Here is a 20,600-nt window from a genome sequence, read left to right on the forward strand (position 1 = left end):
ATGTCTTCAGTAAATGATGTGCTGAGACAAGCTATCCCCATAGCATCTGTTTCCCTGGTCCTTCTCATCTAGCTTGGATTTATATTCTGATTCCAGCCACATAATCACCCTGAGCCTCCATCTTCTCATCATTAAATACCATACTGAAATTATTTCATTTTGGGATTAATAAGAATAATAATTGTCCCTATGCTAGAACTGAAGAGAGAATAAATTGCAGCCCAAACCCCTTTTTAAAATTTGGTATTAAGGGACAGCATTGAGACCTATACAGTAGGCTATGGTTCTACAATCAGGATCCTGATGGATGTAATTGGTTTGTTTCTGGGATTTTAATGGGACATAGAAATGGACACTATGACAAGCTTACATTAACTAGGGCAGTTGGGATAAGGGAAAGAGCACTGTGCTTCAAGTTGGAAGGCCTGGGGTCCAGCTCCAGATCTGGTGCTTCATTAACTACATAAATGTGGGTAAATCACCCACTTCAATCTGTTTCCTCAAAAGTCAGAGAACTAGTAGCATTTGCACTTCTTCACACAGGTTGTTTTGAGGAAGATTTACTTTGTAAACTTCAAAGCATATTATAAATAAGGTCCATTATTAGTAACAGGGTTGAAAGCTGATCTCAAGCCCTTGATAGCTGTATGACTTCAGCAAGCCAGTTTCTTCATCTTCTAAAAACAAGTTATTGTGAAGATAAAATAATGTAATAAAATTTATAAAGTGTTCTGCATAACTTAAAGCACAATATAAAGTCTAGCTATTATCATTATTTGGTCTTTACTTGGTTTCTTAACCAGTCTTTATCAAGTAACCATTACTTGGTCTTTAAGTCTTATTTAAATTTTACTTCCTTCAGACTTTTTTCCTATCATGCCGAAAGTTAACATTGAAAATGTGCCTATCTAGAGCCAACAATATGGCCAAACAGGGCAAGCCCTAGTCAGAGGAGACAGTTCTTATGCCTAAGTGGAGTGTTTAGGAAGGTACTAAAAATCTACCCAACCCTATGTCCTCCACTCTGCATGTAATGCCCATCATTAGATTTATTCCTTTGAGCTAAGGTATTTTCTCCAGAAGATTCCTGTTATATAAAAAAAATAACTTTTTTTTTTTTTTTTTTTATGCTCAGGCAATTGGGATTAAGTGACTTTCCTAGAGTCACATAGCTAGGAAGGGTTAAGTGTCTGGGGTCACATTTGAGCGCAGATCCCCCTGAATTCAGGGCTGATGCTCTATCCACTGCACCACCTAGCTGCCCCCCAAAGTTTAACTTTTTAAAACACATTATCACTCATTCATTAGCAGTTATTGCCTTAACAGATTAGTCATTATAAAAAAAAAGCGGGAACCTAAGAAAAGAAGAAAGAGAAGAGAGAAATTTTGGTAGGAGGAAAAACATTGAGAAAACACTGAAAAATGGACTTCTGTTGAGGAAGACTAAGCCTGGGTGAAGTACTATCATGAAAACTTGGGAGTCATTGAAACCAGGAGGAAGAAATCTTCAAGGAATGTGGGTAGAAGGGAAGCAAAAAATATACTTTATACTCTGAAAGTTTGCTTTAGGCTAGACCTGCAATCTAACATAAGCCTAGAGGCAATATGAGAGGAAGACAAAGAAATTCTTCTCTCTATTCCAAGAGGAAAACTATTCCTTTAAATCAGGGTTCACAAACCACAGAATGATGGCAGAAACTTACTGGCCTGGAGATTTTAGTTGCCTTTTGAATATGCCATGGGAATGTCTAGTAATAGATATAGATGATTCCAAAGAAACCCACAGATGAACAAAAGGAAAAGTAATTAGCCCTTGGTAACATTATCACACTTCTCTCTGCTATACGTCTCCACTGAGTTGTTTTGTGATGAACAAATGTTCAAAATATCTATTCTCTGCTGAGTAGGTCACCTAGATTGCTCAGTATTATCATCTGCTGTTCTTCAGCTTCTTTGCTGATCTATGACAGCAGTTAGGACCTTAATTCTGAAAATCCCATAGTCTCAAAGTATTTCTCTCTTTTGATATTCAGAGCAGCATCAGCTCTACCCAGCCAGGTACCTAGAATTTGGAAAATCTTGTCTTTTGAACTTCTCATTCCTTCTTCTTTATTACTAATAATAATAGGTAGCATTTATATAGCTTTGCAAAATGCTTTACATAAGTTATCTCATTTGATCCTCACAATCATTGGAAAGGTAGGTTAGTATCATTATTCCTCATTTTAAAGTGAGGAAACTGAGGCTGAAAAGTTGAATATTTTGCCTAAAGTTGTTACAGCTAGTATGAGGCAGGATTTAAACCGGGGTCTTTCTTCCAGCACTTAACCATCATACACACCATTTAGTTGCTATTCCAAATTCATTTTGTCAGAGAGATGTCAGACTATTTTGTCAGACCAACATTGGTCAGAATTACATTTGGCAGTATCTCTGGATTTTTAACAGATCCACGTTTGAGATCCATGAGTTATTTAATTAATTTAGGCTTCCCCATCTGTAAAATGAAAGGACTAGATTAGAAAATCTCTAAGGTCTCTTCTAGCTCTAATTCTATGATCTAATATATTATATTTCTTAGTCTATTACCATTTTGTTTTGCTTTGTTGATACAAAGCTGTTATTTTATAATTACATAGTCAGAAAATTCTTTTAATTTCCTTTTATATTTAAAGACTTTCCAAATCATTCTCAAGAGCTCCAAATAGAAAAATGGCAAACCTTCCAATGAGAGATCAAAGCTGCAAATAAGCTGGGGTGAAGGGAGACCTTTCAATTCCCTATCATGCCTATAGGATACCCTCCAATCATAGGAGCTGAGCTAGGTGAATACCAAAAAAGGGCTAGTGACCATTGCCCTAATTCTCTCAGGAAACAAAAGCGTTACACAGTTCTTTCTCTGTCTGAATCTCTCTCTCTCTCTCTCTCTCTCTCTCTCTCTCTCTCTCTCTCTCTCTCTCTGTCTCTCCATCTCTCTGTCTCTCTGTCTCTCTGTCTGAATCTCTATCTATCTCTGTCTGTCTATTTCTCTGTCTGTCTCTCACTCTCTTTCTTTCTGTCTTTCTGTTTTTCTGTCTCTCTTTCTGTCTCTCTATCTCTATCTCTCTGTCTTGCTCTGTGTGTGTGTGTATGTGTGTATGTGTCTCATCTCTTTCTCTGTCTTTCCATCTCTCTCTCTCTCTGTCTGTCTGAATCTCTCTGTCTCTGTCTCTCTGGCTGTCCTTCTGTCTGTCTCTATCTGTTTCTGTCCCTCTGTCTGTCTGTCTGTTTGTCTCTCTGTGTCTGAATCTCTGTCTCTCTGTCTCTCTCTCTCTGTTTTCCTGTCTCTTTCTGTCTCTCTGTCTCTCTGTGTGTATGTGTGTGTGTATCTCTTTCTCTGTGTATGTGTGTGTGGCTCGTCTCTTTCTCTGTCTCTCTGTCTCTGTGTCTGTGTCTGTCTCTGTCTCTGTCTCTCTCTCTCTCTCTCTCTCTCTCTCTCTCACACACACACACACACACACACACACACACACACACATTCCCATCCAATCTGTCTTCAAGTACTGTCCATTTTTGTCTTCATAACATCTCTTTAGTAAATGCTCCCTTCTCTCCTCTGCCATTGCTAATACCCTGGTACTGGACCTTATTACTTCACATCTGGACTAGTTCAACAGTCTGCTGGTTGGTCTCCTAGACACAAGGTTTTCCTCACTCCAATCTGTCCTCCATTCCACTGTCATGTTCATCTTACTAAAGCATAGCTCTAACCATATCACCTTACTATTAAATTTATACCAGTAGTTTCCTATCAGCTCTAGATCAAATAAGAAATCTTCTGTTTGATTTTCAAAAACCTTCATAAGCTATACCAATCAGACTCCCAAAAAACTATTTTGATGACCTAGAAAAAATGACAACAAAGTTCATATGGAAAAACAAAAGGTCAAGAATTTCAAGGGAATTATTGAAAAAAAATCAAATGAAGGTGGCCTAGCTGTACCAGATCTAAAATTATATTATAAAGCAGCGGTTACTAAAGCCATCTGTTATTGGCTAAGAAATAGACTAGTTGATCAATGGAATAGGTTAGGTTCAAAGGACAAAACAGCCAATAACTTTAATAATGTAGTGTTTGACAAACCCGAAGACCTCAGTTTTGGGGATAAGAATGCATTATTTGACAAAAATTGCTGGGAAAATTGGAAATTAGTATGGCAGAAACTAGGCATTGACCCACACTTAACACCATACACCAAGATAAGGTCAAAATGGGTTCATGACCTAGGCATAAAGAATGAGATTATAAATAAATTGGAAGAGCATAGGATAGTTTACCTCTCAGACCTGTGGAAGAGGAAGGAATTTATGACCAAAGAGAACTAGAGATCACTATTAACTACAAAATAGAAAATTTTGATTATATCAAATTGAAAAGTTTTTGTACAAACAAAACTAATGCAGACAAGATTAGAAGGGAAACAATAAACTGAGAAAACATTTTTACAGGCAAAGTTTCTGATAAAGGCCTCATTTCCAAAATATAGAGAATTGACCCTAATTTATAAGAAATCAAGCCATTCTCCAATTGATAAATGGTCAAAGGATATGAACAGACAATTCTCAGAAGAAGAAATTAAAACTATTTCTAGCCATATGAAAATATACTCCAAATCATTATTAATCAGAGAAATGCAAATTAAGACAACTCTGAGATACCACTACACACCTGTCAGATTGGCTAGAATGACAGGGAAAGATAATGTGGAATGTTGGAGGCGATGTGGAAAAACAAGGACACTGATACATTGTTGGTGGAATTGTGAATACATCCAGCCATTCTGGAGAGCAATTTGGAACTATGCTCAAAAAGTTATCAAACTGTGCATACCCTTTGATCCAGCAGTGTTTCTACTGGGCTTATACTCCAAAGAGATACTAAAGAAGGGAAAGGGACCTGTATGTGCCAAAATGTTTGTGGCAGCCCTGTTTGTAGTGGCTAGAAACTGGAAAATGAATGGATGCCTATCAATTGGAGAATGGTTGAGTAAATTGTGGTATATGAATGTTATGGAATATTATTATTCTGTAAGAAATGATCAGCAGGATGAATACAGAGAGGACTGGTGAGACTTACATGAACTGATGCTGAGTGAAATGAGCAGGGCCAGGAGATCATTATATACTTTAACAACGATACTGTTTGAGGATGTATTCTGATGGAAGTGGATTTCTTCAACAAAGAGAAGATCTAACTCAGTTTCAATTGATCAAGGATGGACAGAAGCAGCTACACTCAAAGAAAGAACACTGGGAAATGAATATAAACTGCTTGCATTTTTGTTTTTCTTCCCGGGTTATTTATACCTTCTGAATCCAATTCTCCCTGTGCAACAAGAAAATTGTTCGGTTCTGCACATATATATTGTATCTAGGATATACTGTAATCTATTTAACATGTAGAGGACTTCTTGCTATCTGGGGGAGGGGGTGGAGGGAGGGAGGGGAAAAATCAGAACAGAAGTGAATGCAAGGGATAATGTTGTAAAAAATTACCCAGGAATGGGTTCTGTCAATAAAAAATTATTAAAAAAAAAAAAAACCTTCATAACTTATCCCTTTCCTACCTTTTCAATTTTTTTATACTTTATACCTTATATGCTGACTTCCTTGCTGTTCTTCAAACAAGACAAACCATCTGCCATCTCCAGATATTTTTACTTATTATCCTTTATGCCTGTAATTTTTTCCTCGTCACCCCAACTTCTGGCTTCCCTCTTTCCCTTCATGTCTCAGTTAAAATCCCACCTTCTACAGGCTTTTCCCAGCTTGTCTCTTAATGCTTATTCTTTACTTTTGTTAATTAACTCCAATTTGTTCTGTATATGGCATGTTTATGCATAGTTATTCTCCAGTTGTCTCCCTCATTAGACTCTGGACTTCTTGATAGACCTTTCCAAGATCTGCCTTTGTTTTTCTTTATATTTTCAGTGTTGCATAGTACCTGGAACATAATTGCTATCTAATAAATGTTTTCTGATTGATTCACTTTTTCTGTATATCGTAGAACAAATGTTAAAGCACCTATTTTATATTCAGGCAAAGACTACATGAAAATGTATATGTAATCGTATTTGTATTTATTTGCAATTACATACAGATTAAGAATGAATTAATATACCTCTACTGTTTACTATATGCAAAGCACTATCTCAAGACAGTTAAAATATGCTAGGTCTCCCTAATTCAACTGCGCTAGAAGTACGGAGATAAATCATTGGCCCCATCTTGATTGGCATGGGAGCTCTGACCTCTTCAAATTCTAGCTGGGATGGTTCACCCCTTCTTAAGTTGCCTAATAGTCTTCTGTCTACAGAGACTCACCATATTAATGCTGAACTTGGTGCAAACATTAACAGTTTAAATCTGGCATCAGACACTAGCTGTATGGTCCTAGGCAAGTCATGTAACTTCTATTTGCCTTAATTCAATGGAGAGGAAAATGGCAAACCATTCCAGTATCTTTGCCTAGAAAACCCCATGGATATTTCAGTCCACTGTCAGACATGATTAAATGTTTCAATAACAGCAACAAAATAGATATATATTTAATATAAATTCATATGCATCCTTTATTCATAATTTTACCTTCCTAATATCTCTCATACAGGAACTCCGTTCTCTCCTCTGACATTACTACCATCTTGATGCAGACACTCATCATCTCACACTTAGATGATTTCAGTAGCATTGAAAGAGATCCTAGAAATCAGTTAGCCCAAGCTCGTAATCTTACAGATTAGGAAATTAAAGCCTGTTAACATTTTATGATTTATGACTTCATGAAAAATTCTAGTGGGCTAAGCAGAAAGATATTTTGTCAATTTGCTGATACTTGTGGACATGCTGGTCTTGTAGAACAGAACACGTAAGTGCCTATAAGCCACAAACACTGAGTGACTGTTATACTTGCCGAACACCAAATATCTGCTTTTCAAAAAACTCCCTGAATTCTGTGCATAAAATAACTCTTTTCTTCCTCATTTTTGATTATATTAATAATTTTAAATGCTTGATTGTTATAATTCTAATAACAATTAAAAATCATCTAACCAAGAATGGAGGGCCATGTAATAGTTAATGAGTAAGATACAGAAAGTATTTCAGCTCTCTGGGATATGTAGAAATAAATGAAAAAGGAATCTAACTATAAAACTTGGCTTCAAATCTCTGTCCTTCCTTTGGTGGTCTCACTCCAGTCTTATTTCCAGTTTAATGGAGAGAATATTGGATTTTGAGTTAGAAGACCTGAGTTTGAATCTTGATTCTAATATTCACTTACTACTTAGCAATGAGTGAGTTACTTAAACTTTCTGAATGTGGTTTTCTCATCTAGGAAATGGAGAAAACAGCATTTGCACTACCTATCTCACAGAGGTGTTATAAGGAAAGCGTCAAGTGAATTAATAATGATGATAATGATGATGTTTTTGGTGATGATGATGATGATGACATGCTAGTTACCTAGAATCAGGTCACAGAGGACTTCATTCAGTTCTCAGCAAACATGGACCCAATTTTTTCCTTCTCCATTCTCCAACAAATTATGTTCCACTTGTTCCTTTTTCCCTTAGTTATTTCATTTATTTGGGATAGCAGTTGTGGGATAAATCTATTAAATACACTAATCCCTGCTAATGTTTTCTTGTGACTGTGCTACATATCCTAGATAACAGTGCCTTAACTCATTTAAAATGTCCTATGAGTCAAAGAATTTCAGAGTTGTAAAGGAACATGAAAATCACCATACCCAGCCCCCTCATTTTACAGATAAGAAATCTTTGGGCTAGAGAGATTAAATGGATTTATGAAAGACACAGTGACAGAAGTAGAACTAAAATGCAAGATTCTGGATTGTTAATTCATTTGCCCTCCCCTTCATGCCATCCTGGCATCTCTATATTATTTTAAATCTTTAAATAATTATTTTTAAAAGTTTAAATTTATTATTATTTTTAATCTTTTTTATTTTCTTTTTAAATTTTGAGTTCCAAATTATTTCCCACCATCCCATCCCCTGCCCACTGAGAAGACAAGCAAAATAGTATCAATTATACATATGAAATCATGCAAAACATTAGACATGTTTTTAAAAACATGAAAAAATAAAAAGACAAAATTATTTTACATTCAGATCACAGCAGTTCTCGCTCTCTGGAGTTGGATATCATTTTTTCAACATGAGACTTTTGGAATTGTCTTGGATTTTTGCATTGGTCAGAGTAGCCAAGTTAAAGACTCATTTTTAATTCTGGTAATTTCTTGCATCAGAATCAGGATAGTTTTGTATAAGATGGCCTTTTGGTACTTCTCAATTTATCCCGGGGGACGAGGGGGGGGGGCAGATTGTCTTGGCTTATGGGCAAAATCCTTTCAGTGAAAATTAATCATAAGGTCTCATATTCCCTCTTCAACTCATCTGTGTAGAAGGAAAGGTATTTCTCTCTCTTCTTGACATGAATCCCCCCATTCCCCAAGGAATAGGTTGGAAATAGAGTGAGGGTAGGAGGGAAAGCAGGGTAACATATAGTAGGGAGGACAAAGAGTAACACCACCATTTTCTACCATACTTCCCCCTGCCCTGTGTCTCTGTGTCTCTCTGTCTTTGTCTCTGTGTGTCTATGTCCCTGTGTCTCTGTCTCTGCCTCTATCTGTCTCTCTTTTTTTCCTCTCTCTTTCTTTTTCTTTCTCCCATACCTCCTTTCTTTCTCCTTTTCTTCCTTCTTTATTCTCTCTTCTTCTTCATTTCATTTTTCTTTTACACTTCTTTTTTTCTTTTTGGTATCTATAGATTAAACTGGTAGCTCTAAGCACTTAGAACTAAAAAGGATTATTAACATGATGAACTAAAGAGGACTTTAGCTATGATTCCTTTAAGCTATAGTATCCAATTACCTTTATCCATGTACTTGGCTGATCTTATGATCCTCTATAGGTGCACATGTATATATATCATTCCTATTTCTCCATTGCTGGCACTAAAATATTTTCATGCTATAATCCTAAGAATTCTCCCTGCTCTTTTATCTTGTATATATATACATGGGTGTATATGGCACTACTCTGTGTGTGCCTTCTGTGTTGTAAGTTTCCAAAGTCTCTGCTTTTTAAATCTCTATAACTCTCTTTAAAATGTAGTTTAGGCATTTTAAAATAAAACAAATGTAGCAGAATAGCCCCCTTTGACTGTCTTATCACTGTCTTATCTTGCCACTGCCTAATTCCAAGCTGGGAATAATATTGGACATTTTCTTGGCTAAGTGATTCATATTTAACCAATATGCCAATAGGATCATGTTTCCCCTGGCCTTTTTCATAAAGCTTTTCACTGTAGCTTCACAAGGGAGGTTCTGATATATTCTTAGCACAGTGATAATCCAGTTTAGTTCTTTCTACCCCTAAAATCAAAATCCTAAAAATAATAATAATAAATTTAAAAGGTGATACCTTGTACCAAATATAACAACTCTAAAAATAAAGTTCTTGGCTTTGAAAAGGAAACTAATATAGGAACTCCATAAAACTTGGAATATTGTTACATTTGCCTGTTATTGTTGATTGTTCTTATATCTCTTCTTCCCATGGGCATTCTCTCCCCTTCTTAAGTAATTTTTCCAAAGTCCCTCAATTCCTCCTCACCCTCTAGTTTCTCTGTAAAGGTTTAAGATTTACATGAGTTGGACTTGCAACTTACTAATTGCTAAACAGTATATAAAGTTCAGTGAGGGAAACAGAGAGCCTAAGGCATAGAAGATATAAGCAAGAGGATGGAACTAAAAATACAAGAATCCAAGGTTTTGGCTGGGAACTGTTGACAACCCCCTATAATCTTCTAAGTGTAATATAGTACAGAAGCTGAAGCTGTCTCACAAAGAAGATGTGTATGTGTCTCTACAACATACAATTTGTTACTTTTACTTGCTCTATATTGTCTTATATGATTCCCTGTAATGATCTTGTCTCCCCAACTAGATTGTAAACTCCCTGAAGAAAGAGAGTTAAGTTTCATTTTTATTTTGAATCTTTTATGGTATCTAGAATAATGATAGACATGTGGCAATAGATGATTGGGCTATATCTTTACTTAATATATTATATATGTAACAGTGGCTACTCTGGCTCCTATTGTCTGAAGTAACAAATAAGTGACATTTCACCCCTTCCCTAAAATTCTTCAGTACTCTTAAGTGGGATTGGCAATGTCTAGGCTCTGCAATTGCCTCCAACCCCCTCTTTTTGTAGTGTTCCCTTCCATTTGCAGGGTTTCTCTGCACTCCAGTTCAATCAGATTAGTTTTTATAAAGGGATATTTACTTCAAAGTATAGCAAGGCTAACATACAATGGAATGGAGGGAGGGAAGAGAAGAGAAAGGGAAGGAAGGCAATGGGAGAAGGAAGGAAAGAAAGAGTCATGAAAAGAGTGAGAGAAGGATGGAAGAAAGGCAAAAAAGAAGGAGGGAAGAAAGGAGAGGAAGGAGGGAGAGAAGGAAGGAAAAAGGAAGGGAGAGAAAAAAGAGAAAGGTATGAAAAGAATGAGGGAAAGATGGAAGAAAGGAAGAAAGAAGGGAAGGAAGAAAGGGGAAAGAGAGAAAGAAGGAAGGATAGTGGGAAAGAAGGAAAGGATGGAGGAAGGAGAGAACATAAATGAAATATTTGAAAATGTACATAAACAAATAGAAAATTTAGAGGAAAGCAATCAAGCAGGATGGTTTTTCCAGTGTACATTTCCTTCCAATGGAAAAACCATGCATGTTGAATTTATTTCATGTATATATATATATATATGACTCAAATACTCATTCTACTACATTGTGCTGCTCTGGTTCTTTAAGACAAATTCTAAATAATAATGTGGAATTTTCCTCTTCCATATGATTCTTTTGATGAATTCTTCCCTCAAATTTAAATTGTAGACTCCTTCCCTTTTTGGTTTAAAAAGCTAACAGTACATTTTCTAGGATACTGAGCTTACAGTTAGATTTCAGATGTTGTCTAATTCTTCCTCCTCATTTTAAAGTTGAGGAAGGTCCTGTCCAAAGAAGTTGGGACTGGCTCAAGGTTATGCAGAAAGAGACATCAGGAGCAGTTTTGAATTCAAGTCCTCTGTACTTGACAGTATTCATGTCACCATTCCTTGCTTTCTATCTAAAAGCTGCAACCAGATTTTATTCTCATTCCAGTGTTGCCTCTCTAGATCAACATGTACATGATGGTACATGGTGGGTGGGTGTGATCATGTTTTTTCAGACCTTCAATATGTCACATATACCTCTGCTAGCATGCCAAAACAGATGTATCTGTGGGTGAGTGAGAGATAAATGATCATTACATAGGAGGTTAGGGTGGAATAACAGATGTCCCAAGATTCCTGAATTGAGGAGTTAGTAAAAACCTAACAATATGCCTTTTCTCTCCTCTGAATACAAACCCAGCCCTTAGTGACCTTGCATGGACTGTAAAACGATGAACATGTGCTCATCATCCTGTTCATTATTTATAAAAGGACCTTATTAAGTACCATTTAAGATGAGCAGAATATGGAGTGTGTTTTCCACTCTAAAGAAAACCCTATTGCTATTGCTCATTTGAGCCATTTGAAAATCAACAGTGAGTAATCAAATTCAAGAAATCAAATACATGAATAACTAATTTTAACATAGCTTTAAGAATTGCACATCGCTTTACAAATATTGTCTCGTTTGATCCCTACCACAACCCAGGAAATTAGATGCTATTATTAGCCCCATTTTACAACAGAAGAAATTGAGGCATATTGAGATAAAATGACTTGCTTAAGGTCATACAACTTATGCTGTTTGGAGCTAGATTTGAACTCAGTTCTTTTTGAATTTAGGTCCAGTATTCTATTCACTGTTCACTTAAAGCTAGAAAGAATCTTTAAATATACAAATCTCCTAGAGTATAAGAATGTGTGTGAATAAAGCTTTTTCAGGTTCAGGAGGGGAAAGTTAGTGATAACAATCTCAGAGATAGATAAAGTTTTGCTAGAAATTGCTCTTGGCAAAATGTTCAGTTCTGTAGGGTTCCTTTTCTTTACTCCTGCAGAATTTTTTAGGTACTTTTCTCTCCCCTTCTCTTCTGAGAGGCTTTTTATGCAGACCCTGGATTGTCTAGATACACATCCCCAACCTCCACTGTTTGCCACAAAAATCTGCACACACACACACAAAAATATTCCAGCATCTTCCATCAAAATGGTACCTGCTCTGTGCTCTATTTCTCCACTTGAGATGACACAGTTATCTCAGCTTATATATAACAACAATTTAAGATGCTTTCTCTTCAAGAGAGCACTGAATTGTAATATATTAATACCTTAACCCAAAAGGGATGGGTTATCATATATTATATTGATTATTAGATGATGGATATCATCCCAGAATTATCAGAAGTGTTTTGCACAAAGCCCCAGAACATTGCAGAGCCTCCTGGAAGACAACCCTTGATTACTCAATGGAATCTGACACATCCATCAAAACAACAACAATTAAACGGATGAAAAATGTATGTTGCCCAGTTTCTGACGTGTTTAAATGGACAGTGTATACAGCTTGTCCAACAGAATGCATTTCTAGGACAAATAGTACAAATGAACAATAAGCTGAACTCAAGAACTGAACAGAAGATAGAGCACTAGATTGCTTTGGGAAATTGCAAGGCCCTTTTTACTGACCTAGAACTGTCCATGAAAGCAAAAGTCTGTGTTTTCAATTTTAACATTTTCTTGGTGTTGCTATGCCAGTAAAACTTGAAATAGCACTGCTTCCTAGGAACTAAAAATGAGTATCATACAGAAGACAATAAGGAAGTGTATGGTGGATATGAGCAAACTGCAATTCACATCAAATCCAGAAACCCAAAATAAGAATAGTGAGTAAAACACAATCTAAAGGAATTATATTGTAAAGAAGAATATGAGGGATAGTGACATAGGTGTCCCTTCATGTAGCATTTTATGTGGGAAGCAGATTTCTTAGTATCAAGTTGTAGGGGAAGATGATTAGCACTGATGACAAAATTCCCTTTTCCTGAGCCTTTCTTTACTTTTGCCTCAAGAGCTTATCTTTCATAGGTATAGAGATCAATTTACTTATATGTTATAATCTCTACTTAGAAAATTTCCATCTTATGAAAATTTTAGCCACAGAAGTTCCATTTCAGTATATCTCCAAAGCATTTGTAAGTTGAAAGTGGAAGTACTTATTCCCTTCTCTTTTGAGCCTCAGCCTCACTGAAATTATATGATTTCTTTCAAAGAATAGTTGAGCTATTCTTCCTCTATTCTTGATGAAAGTATTTAGTAGTGTATATATTCTCCTAAAACCTTCTTTGCCTAATTCCCAAAGGTTTTTTTCATGTTGCTTTATTGTTGCCATTTTCTTTTGGGAAAATATCTATTATTTCTATTATTTATTTGATACATCAATTCTTTAAGATTGAATTATTCAATTAAGTTCTAAGATTTTATTTAAAGATACTTTATTGAATATAATTTTTATTGCTTTATGATTAGGAAGGATATGTTTACTATTCTCTCTATTCTGAAATTGATTATAAACTTTTTAATGCTCTAGTGCATAGTCAATTTTTTAAAGGCATCATACACAACTGAGAAATATGTTTGTTCTTTTTGTTCTCATTCAGCAGTTGCCAAAGATTTATTGTATTTAACTTTTCCCTAAAACTTTATGCAGGTACTTAATTTCTTTTTTGCTTATCTTTTTATTAGATTTTCCTAGGTGGTACATTAAGGTACACTGAGGTCTCCAACTATTTTCTCCCTTTTTAAATAAACTATTATTGCTGTTTTTTGTTTTTATGTCATCCTATTTTCCTCATTCTCCTCTCTAAGAGAGCCATCCCATGTAACAAATAGGATTTTTTAAGAGGAAAAAGAAGAAAAATCAAGAGTCAACCAATACATTGAAAAAGTCTGAAAACATGTAAAACATGTGGACCTCCCACCTCCCTGAATGTGTAGATAGGGAGTGTCTTCTTTTTGAATCATAATTGTTTTTTAATAATTTTTGACTGATACTTTTGATTTTTCTTCTATGTGTATGGTTGTTCTTCCGGTTACATTATACTCATCATGTACATTTTTTCCCCTGGTTTTTGCTTGTTTCACTATATCAGTTCATGTAGATTTTTCCATACTTCTCTGTATTCATTAAAATTATTATTTTTCATTGATAGTAATATTTTATTACATTCATGTACCACCACATTTTATTTAACCCATTCCTCAATCGATGGGCATCTACTTCTCCCCCAAAATTTTTAGTATCAAAAAAAATGTTGCTATAAATATTTTGGGGTATGTAGGAATTTCTCCTCCCTCCTTATCAATGGTTTCCTTGGCTTATAAAGCAAGTAATTGAATCTAGGGGTCAATTAGTATGGACATTTTAGTTACTTTGTTTGCATAGTTATATATTTCTTTCCCAAATGGTTGCCAATTCCTTCCCCTGCTCATTTTTACAGATGAGGAACTGAGTCTAGCTGCTTCTATTCTCCGTCTATGGTGCCTTTAAGCACAATGTAGTTTCTCTATTTATCACTTTTAATCATGTCTATTTTTAGTGTTGCTTGTTTAAAACATTGATTACTTCCCTTCATTTTTAAAGTTTGCTTGAGGTGAAATTCTATTCCAGTTCCTTATTTTAATTCTGTGAGTAACTCTAAATTTTCAGTGTATTTTCTTTCTTTTCTCAACCATTTTGCTTTTCTCTTTAACTTTATAAATGAGTCCATCCTATTCACTTTCATAGTTATGGTTGTTAATTGTGTATTTCCTTTAATCCTATGGTCTTATACCATCTCTTTGTTCCTCCCTATCTTCCTCTGTATAGGGAAGAAAGAAATCAGTGATATAAGGAATGTGAATGTTGCAAATGTGATTTATCATTGAACTAATCTACTGATTAGTAGCTCTGTAGTTCTACTGCTCTTCATCTCTTCCCCAAACTTAGACCTAATCATTAGTTTCTCCTTGTATCTCCATGAATGTTACATATTCGAATTTTTTTATTCTATTATCCAATAAACTTGTGATGAAGAGAGCTATCCACATCCAGAAAGAGACTGAATGTGGATCACATCGTATTTTCACCTTTTTGTTATTGTTTTGTTGTTTACTTGCTTTTTTTTTCTTATTTTTTCCCCTTTTGATCTGCTATTTCTTGTGCAGCATAATAAATGTGGAATTATGTATAGAAGAATTGTACTTGTATATTAGATTATGTGCTGTCCAGGGAAGAAGGGAGGGAGAGGAGAGAGAAAAACTTGGAACACAATGTTTTGCAGGAGTGAATGATGAAAATTATCCTTGCATGTATTTTGAAAAATAAAACACTATTTTTATTTTTAAAATCTTTTGTTACAGAGAATTTTAAAAAAAGAGATGACTTTCTAGGAAGGAGAGGAATACAGGGGAAATTTTAGGAAACAAAATATAAGTAAAAATTAATTAAAAATACAAATTAAAAACAACTCCTATGTTTTATCTTATATCCAATAAATTGGCAAAGAACAAAAACTGAGAATATTCAACATTATAGAGGTGGCGGGGGAAGGGTTCTCTAATCCACTATTGGTGGAGCTGAGAACTGGAGCAACCACTCTGGAAAGTAATTTGGAATTAAATAAAAAAGTTTATTAATGCCCCTACCTTTTGGCCCAGAGTTTCCACTGGGAGGCATATAACATAGAGAGGTCAATGATAAAAGGAAAGGTCTCATATGCAACAATATATTTATAAAATACTTTTTACAATAGCAAAGAAATAGAAACAAAGTAGATAACTTTTGTATGATGATTAAACAAATTGTGGTACATAAATATAATAGATTATTATGTTGTGAGAAACAATGAATATGACACAAAAAAGCATGGACTAAATTCCAATAGTCTTGTGATGGAGATAGCCATCTGCATCCAGAAAGAGGACTATGGGGACCTAATGTGGATCACACATAATATTTTCAACTTTCTTGTTGTTGCTTGCTAGCTTGTTTTTTTTTTTTCTTTCTTTTTTAAATTTATTTTTAACACTCATTGCTTTATGAATCATGTTGGGAGAGAAAAAAACAAAGCAAAAGGGAAAAACCATGAGACAGATTTTAAAAAGCAGAAAAAAGAAGTTAACATAGCATGTGTTGATTTACATTCAGTCTCGTTAGTTCTTTTTCTGGATGCAGATGGCATTTTCTGTCCAACATCTATTGGAATTGTTTTGGATGCTTGCTTTTTTTTTTGTCTAATTTTTCCCCACTTTTTGATCTGGTTTTTTTCTTGTGCAGCATAATAAATATGGAAATATATTTAGAAGAAATGCACATGTTTAACCTATGTTTGATTCCTTGTTGCCTAGAAGAGGGAGGAACAAAACTATGGAATACAAGATTTTGCAAAGGTGACTGTTGAAAACTATCTTTGCATATAATCTTAAAAAAAGATATTATTTAAAAAAGAAAAAGAATGGGCTGACTTTAATAAACTGATACAAAATGAAGTAAACAAAAAGAGAAAAACAATATAAATGATTATAACAATGTAATGCTTTGTTTTACTGAAAGAGTGGATAATGAATGCTTTCCCCTCTCTATCTTGCTTTCTCTTCCAGAGAGTGAACTCCTATTACAAAGTTTTTCTGTTCTTTAAGGTTTTATTTATACTTTACCACAAACATTTATTAATGCCAGTACTCATTAAAGAAATCATACTAACTGCTCCTGGTTCTGTGCTTTGTTATTTGAGAAGGTGATGGAAGAGTAAAGAGTTGATGAATGTCCTGTTAAATGTGAAGGTAAAGGAACAAAAGGAACAAGCTTCTTGGGAATTAGTGTGATGAGATCACTAGAAGATACTGAGGTCTGCAGGGTGAGAGACATGAATTGCTTATCTTTGTATTGGATCTGGTGCATCCATTCTTCTCATTAGTAGTACATACTTGAGAGAATATGTGAGTGTGTGTGTGTGTACATATATACATATACACATGTACAATACATCTATAAATATACCTCTATATATGTGTGTACATACATACATATATATACCATACAAACATAAACATGTGTGTATAAATATATGTGTGTATATGTGTATGTGTATGTACACACACAAAAAAACCTAAGTTTATGAGAAAAATGATCTATTGTTACTTTTCTTACTGTAACATTCATTAAATGTCTTTATTTTCAATTAATTCTGTATTCTTACTAATTTTTTTATTTTCTTGTTCAGTCATTTTTCATTCATGTCTGACTCTGTTTTTTTGTTTTGTTTTGTTTTGTTTTTTTGGCTAAGGCAATTGGGGTTAAGTGACTTGCCCAGGGTCATGCAGCTAGGAAGTGTTAAATGTCTGAGATCAGATTTGAACTCAGGAACTTCTGACTTAAGGGCTAGTGCTCTATCCGTTGTGCCACCTAGCTGCTCCATGTCTGACTCTTTGTGATCCCATTTGGGATTTTCTTGGCAAAGATACTGGAGTGATTTGTCATTTCCTTCCTTCTTTCATCTTCCCTCAGAGAAAATATAGAGAAAGAAAATTAAGATATGCCTAAGATCACATAGCTAATAAGTGTCTGAGGCTGGATTTGAACTCAGAGATATGAGTCTTCCCAACTCCAAGTCTTCTGAGCCACCTCGCTGGCTTTGCTGACTTATGATTATGTACAAATTGATGAGTTCTTAACTAGGTGTTTAGTGAGTTTTACTGAGAGTGTGAAACTGATGATAGCCTACTCTTGGGGAAAGTCCCCCAAGTATTACATAAAGCAAAGGATGTGTTATTAGCATTAACCACAAGTGAAATAAGCTGACTTAAGTGAAAGGAGATTCTCCCTAACTGAAGACCTTCAAGTTGGAGGACCAGTTTATCTTTCAGTATAGAGATTTCTTCAGGTTTGCATGAGACTAAATGGTCTCTGAAGTGCCTTCCAGTCTGAGATGCCACAATTCTGTAAGAACACCTCTCATGAGATTTATTCCAACAAAAGATATGAAGGTAACTTGTGAACAGGAAATGTCTAGAGAATATAACAGTGATGCTCTGGAACTAAGGGTTATCTAGGTTTTCAAAAGAGGAAAGATAGTAGATTTTTCAAGCTATATGAGGAAAGGAAAGGAACACACATCTGTTAAGTTTTTACTATGGCCAAGCACTGTGGTAAGTGTTTTTTACAAATGTTATCTCATTTGATCCTTCTATTGTCCTCATTCTGCTGTTGATTAAACTGAATCAGAATTAGGGAGACTTACCCAGGATCACACAGCTAGTAAGTATCTGAGATAGGATTTAAATTCGCTCTTCCTGACTCTAGATCCAGAATTCTATAAGCTTTGGTTTTTTAAGAAGCTAAGATTTGAATACAATAAAATGTATTTTATAAGGACAGATTATAAACACATAAAAAGGGAAGTTTGAAAAACCAGTAAATCATATCAGACTAACTTAATCTCTTTCTTTCTTTCTTTGTAAACAGGATTACTAGATGGGAAGATCAAGAAAATTCTATAGGCATAGTATACCTGGACTTCAACATGGCATTTGAAGAAGTTTTTCATGACATCTTTGAGAACAAGATGAAAAAATGTGGGATAAATTACCATATTTTCTGGTGGATTTGGAATTGGTTCAATGACTGGACTCAAAGAATGGTAATTAATGGATTCATATCAACTTCTTTAAAGGACTCTAGTAGAATTCCATGGAGCCCTGTTATTGACTCTTTTCCATTCAATGATGGATAATTTCATTGAATGACATGGATATTAGGCATAATTGAGGAAATTTCTGGATAACTAAAGCTGAACAAGGAAGAGAAGCTAGCTAATCAGCATCCAAAATATCTTGATGGGTTAAAATAATGATAATTTAAAATGACAAAATTTAATAGAAATAAATTTAAAGTTTCAAATCTGGATTTTAAATATGAACTAGAAGGGGCAGCTAGATGGTACAGTGGATAGAGCAATGGCTCTGGAGTCAGGAGGAACTGAGTTCCTCCTCAGAACATAATACTTCTTAGCTGTATGATCCTGAGTAAGTCACTTAATCCCAGTTGCATCACATAAAAAAATCAATCATATACCTCTGTGGAGGAGTGTTGAGACAATAGTTTTTGTGGAGTGGAAATCCAGAATTTTCAGTAATTGAGAAGTCAAATATGAGTCACTTGGATGACATGATAATCACAAATGGTACTACAACTTAAGTCTATACTAATAGACACAAAATATGACAAATAAAGTGTGTGAGTCTGCTAAAATGGGCCCCAGGAATATACTAGGGACAATAAATTACAGCTGAAATGGCATTGGTTTGGAATCAGAGGACCTAAAACCTAACTGTCAATTACTGGCTAGATGACATTTTGCATACCATTCATCCTCTCTGAGACTCATTTTTCTCATCAGTAAAATGAAGGATTTGGACAAGATAAACCTTAAAGTCATTCTCTCTCTCTCTCTCTCTCTTTCTCTCCTCTCCCCATGTCTCTCTATGTCTCTGTGATTCTTTTTTTATCTCTGTCTCTCTCATTCTGTTTCTGTCTTTCTCTAGATATTTTCTCTAGAGTCACATGTTCTGCTCTGGACCCCACATCCAACAAAAACATTGAAAAGCTGTAATATAGGGGCAACTAGTTGGTGTAATAGATAGAAAACCACCCTGAAGTCAGGAGGACCTAAGTTCAAATCCAGCTTCAGTTACTAGCAAGTGACTTAACCTGGTTGCCTTGCAAAAAGAAATGTTAAAAGAAAAACTGGAATGTATGTGGGTGGGATTTTAAATCATTCATAACAATAATAAAATAATTGGGTGGCACACTGGATAGAGTGGATTTGGAGTTGGAATATCTGAATTTGAATCCTGACTCGGATACTTAGTAGGTGTGTAAGATTACAAGGAGAGAAGAAATAAGTATCTCACCAAAGCTTAATAAATTCAAAAGTTATTAAGGGAATCAAAAAGGAAAAATAGGATTAGGGTATAAATAGGGTCTATCCTGAGTTTAAGAGGAGAAAGAGATAAGATATTTAAAAGGAATCTGCATTATGATAAATGGCTAAGGGATATGAACAAACAGTTATCAGAGGAAGAGATCCAAATTATTAACAGTTAAATGAAAACAATGCTCAAAATCTCTGATAAAGAAATGCAAATTAAAATAATTCTGAGGTTGTTACCTCATTGCCATCAGATTGGGTATGTTGGTTAAAAAAAAAAAAAGGAATATGACAAATGCTAAAGGGAATGTAGGAAAATAGGTATATTAATGCAAGTTTCTCTACCTCAGTTTCCTCATCTCTAAAATGGGAATAAAAATCACAACTGTTGAGTATCAAATGAGATAATATAGGTAAAGTTGCAATCTTTAAAGTATTATTATACAAGTCAATTAAATCATTAAAGATTTGCAAATCACTATGAGCACACATGTATGTATACATATATGTGTGTGTTTTATTTATCTGATATAACCACCCTGTAAGTAGACAGTACCTATATGTGGTATTGTTCTCATTTTATTTGT

General features: G+C 34.9%; 1 protein-coding gene across 1 annotated transcript in view; it reads left to right on the plus strand.

Annotated features, from left to right (window-relative positions):
* GPR19 (G protein-coupled receptor 19) overlaps nt 1-20,600 on the plus strand; it is a 44,002-nt gene that overhangs the window by 8,333 nt on the left and 15,069 nt on the right. The window contains exon 2 of the mRNA XM_052000106.1: nt 18,549-18,723. The gene's annotated coding sequence lies outside the window, so the exon portion shown is untranslated. The remainder of the gene's footprint in view (nt 1-18,548; nt 18,724-20,600) is intronic.

Source organism: Antechinus flavipes, chromosome 5, assembly GCF_016432865.1.
Source record: "Antechinus flavipes isolate AdamAnt ecotype Samford, QLD, Australia chromosome 5, AdamAnt_v2, whole genome shotgun sequence".
NCBI lineage: Eukaryota > Metazoa > Chordata > Mammalia > Dasyuromorphia > Dasyuridae > Antechinus > Antechinus flavipes.